The sequence below is a fragment of the Ceratina calcarata genome, unplaced genomic scaffold (assembly GCF_001652005.2).
Source record: "Ceratina calcarata isolate Rehan_Ccalc_2016 unplaced genomic scaffold, ASM165200v1 scaffold752, whole genome shotgun sequence".
NCBI classification, from domain to species: Eukaryota; Metazoa; Arthropoda; class Insecta; order Hymenoptera; family Apidae; genus Ceratina; species Ceratina calcarata.
Window position 1 is genome coordinate 37,752 of NW_017178809.1, and position 4,107 is coordinate 41,858.

The 4,107-nt window shown below is 41.9% G+C and overlaps 1 pseudogene; it reads left to right on the forward strand.

The window, feature by feature from the left end:
- Positions 1–3,288, forward strand: part of LOC108630424 (cAMP-dependent protein kinase type II regulatory subunit-like) — a 10,628-nt pseudogene extending 7,340 nt beyond the window's left edge.
- The last annotated feature ends 819 nt before the right edge of the window (positions 3,289–4,107 follow it).

Here is a 4,107-nt window from a genome sequence, read left to right on the forward strand (position 1 = left end):
GTGTCGTGCAATCGTAATTCCTTAACCGTTAACAAAATAACGGGCAGGTAACGCACGAATATTCAATAAATTCTATACGTACACCTTGTTCCATAATGATAGCTTAACCTATAAAACGTATAAAATTAAAAGAATTCTTAAGCCTAGTCAAAATATATCGACGAACAGAGAATTGAAAAAAAAATTTGTCACTAATTGGTTTTGCAGGTGGTCCATCCAAAGAGCGACGAGCAGAGGCAGAAGCTCAGCGACAGCGTGAAGCATATTTTTCTCTTTCGGGCTCTGGTCGAGGTAAGTTAAATATAGTACTACGTACATTCTCTGGGCGGTGAGCGTAATTGAAACGGGAATACGCGGAGCGACCAAGGCGGTGTCACGTTAGGGCGTGTACTTTTAAAATAATTGTTAACACTTGGAAATCACCACTATGAACAATTGATTTATTTTCGAAATACAGAGTAGACACGCACAATAGCTCAGACGATTGCTGACTGACTCATTGACTGACTGCTCGACTGCCCGAGGTTTAGGGTTGTTCTTATCTTACTTTCTTATGTTTCAACGCTTTAGTGACGGGCGCATATCCTACTGTGTGGTCTAATACGCAAAATGCTTCGGATAGCATTTTAAGTAGAATTCTCAGTAGCATATCGTTGTTATGTGTAGCCTGATCGACATTCGGTTGTTATCTTGTAAATTCTTTAGGAAACAAAATACATGCAGCTGTTGTAAAGGGGACCGTCACAGCGGCGAGGGTACGCGCCAATTCCGTTCGTGGAAATGCCAGTGAGTATATACATGCAGTCCGCTCAACCGGAAATTAGACTCTCAGGGATGAATTACTTTAGACAGAGAAAAAAGAGCCAAGTGGTTTCACCGGAGCGCGCACAAGTACACGATAATTAAGTTAAATCGTGTCGCCCGCGCCTCCTCTTCCTCGTACTTTTAATTATACTTTACTTATACTTTATTAGTAATCGCCCGGGATGCGATCGGTAGATCAACTGCGACGCGAAGTATGCCACATATACCATTTTCGTTCCATCTACATCCACGCAGCTCGCGACTTGAAATTTCACGACAATTATATCGTCGCCGTTCTCTAACGTCAGGAAACATTGTTCCTCCGGTTCTGGTCATGAAATATTCACGACACGCGTGTTATTGTACGTGCACATGCACATACGCACGCACGCGTGCACACACAGACACATGGATTTGCTGCAGGAACACAGGACGTGCTGGATGCGATGTTCGAGAAGAGTGTGCAACCCGGGGAATTTATTATCCAACAACGTGATGACGGTGACAATTTCTACGTCATCGAAAAGTAAGATTCTTTTTCAGCCGGTTTTATCGCCAAACTTCGGAGAACGACCGAATTCGATTACGGAGTACATGTATACATTTTCCCACGTCCTTTCAGAGGAAAGTTCGAAGGATCAATCAGGCATAGAGTCCTTGATACACACGTACGATAATCGCGGTTTCTTTGGCGAGCTTGCGTTACTCTACAATATGCCCAGAGCTGCCAGTGTCAAGGCCATCACGAACTTAACGCTGTGGGCCATGGACAGGCCAACTGTCCGGCGTATTCTGCTCAAGTCCGCCTACAGGAAACGCAAGATGTACGAGGACCTTATCAACAATGTCCCGATGCTGAAACATCTGGAAGTAAGTCTTATGGGAGAGCGCCGTAGGCTGTGGTTTAAGCTAAACTTTAAGACTCTTGATTCTCTCTGATAAGAACGTAAAATCAAACGGCGTAAACCCATATTTTTAATCAGTTTCGTGGGTAGCATTGACATTCGTTATCGCTTCGCTACCGGAGTCTACACTTTTGAGGCTTCTGCTATCTCGCGTATAATGGGTTTTCATTAACTAGAATCTTTGATACGATCCGTATCTGCGCTGGATGGCAGATTAAAATCTTCTAAACTAATTGTGTACAGTCTGAACAAGTCTCATGTGCATTTTTTAAAACTTGCATTTTCGTCGTCTTTTTTACGACTACTGTGCATGAATTCTCGTTGAAGGAAACGGTTAGTCGGTATTTCCGAACACACCGTTTGGTTGATAATAACAGCTGATCGCTCGCAATTTCATCTCCGATGTATTATTGAATTTGGATGGAATGCAAACCGTACCGATTGCCAAGAATTGTTCGGCTATAGCTAATTGCATTTATTTTGTAGCTCATTATTTCGTAACGAGCTAATTCACAGTAACCCTCATTCTAATTTTAATTTCTAACATCAAAAGACAAAATATGTTGTTTGGCCGGATATAAGTTATTCTTCGTTCTGAACCGTGTCCAAATATTAATGAGGATCAATTTCGGTGATTAAAGATGCGGAACGATAGGCTCGGTAGAAATTAATCTTAATGACCCAATTCGACTAATAGTAATTCCTGAAATTCGTCATGTTCAGCCATATGAACGGATGAATCTGGTGGATGCGCTGACACCAAAGCCGTACGCGGACGGTGAGCAAATCGTCGTGGGCGACTCGGCGACGGAATGTAGTTCGTCGAGGACGGCGTGATCAAGATCACCAGAATCGGAGACCAGGGCCGCGAGATCGAGGTAACACTTAACTTGTTGCTTTTCATTTTCCGACGTGTAGCATAATATAATTGCCGACCCAGATAGTGCGGTACGGTGTGCGACACCGAATATAGCTGTCCAGGAAACTAGCTCACTAATTAGATCGTCAATTGTACAGATGTCATTTGGTACTCTGTTTAATGCTGCAGATTAATAGAGTTCCCGCCGGTGAGTACATAGGCGAGTTGGCACTGGTGACACATAAACCTCGTGCTGCTTCGGCCTACGCCGTGGGCGACGTAAAGCTGGCCTGTAAGTTTCTCTCCATTAACGAACACTTTTCTATTAAGCCAGCTTTGTTCATTGGCATTCGTTCATTATTTCGTTGATCTCTATTCGGATGTGGATCATCGATGTCGAATACTGTACGCCGTCAGTAAATACGTACGTCTCTTCTTTTCTGACACGATCTTTTTCAGTCCTGGATGTTGAAGCCTTCGAATGCTTGCTTGGGCCTTGTATGGAACTTATGAAGCATAACATCGACGATTACGAGGATCAGCTAGTCAAAATTTTTGGTAGCAAGGCTATCATCACCGATATCCGATGAACTGTTCATTGGGAGTGATACGTTGCACTGCTGTACTAAAGACGCGACACTTTCGTACAGTAATGTAAAATTGAGCACAAACTTGTACTACCCACTTTAATGAATCTCATCCACGTGTTTTCAAATAATCTTCTCGAGTCAACTTTCGTAAAAGGACTGTTCACTTAGATACCGTGTACCGTTAAGAATCGTCGTTAATCGTTACCAAGTTTGTACCTTTGACACACACACACACACTGATGGGACAACAAAGTATAAAGCAAGGAACGAAGAGGAGACAACAAAATCTATAATTTCGAGTGGTTCGCATTTACATCACACTAAAACGAGCTCCTTTAAGACTGTGTCGGATCAACAACAAGTATTACCCTATCTTGTCGTGTGTGCTCGCAAATTATCGGAAGATCGAAGTTCGAACATTGAAAGTAAGATTTTTCATTTAATCGTACATAAAAAAAGGAAAACAAATACGTACTCGGGATGATGCAACATATCGGCAGACAGACGAAATTCTCAGATTGGTGTAACTTTTATGCTGTTCTTTTCCTTTACACTCGACAGTTTTAGATATATATTTCACTTTTAATTGGCAATTTCATAGATCAATAAATTCAATTATTTCGTACATGTCGGTGATCGTTTCCGATTCATTGAAGGGGATTCTCAAGGTATCTGCGGTATGCTTCTTCGTAAAATAGAAGAAAATATTTCGTCAACTTTCAGTTGATCCAAGATTCGCCTTTAGGCACATTCGATGAAATTCCGCATCGTCAATGTGTTTCTCCAATTATAATAATTAAGACGGTGGTAGGATCGTAGTTTAAACGCTACGATGGAAGGAATAGAGCACAACAGGCAAGTTGGAGCAATTACACCAGTACCTAATCAACTTTTAAGACAGCAATTATTTTCTATAAAAACGAGTGGCATTTAATTTGGTCTGGGGGAA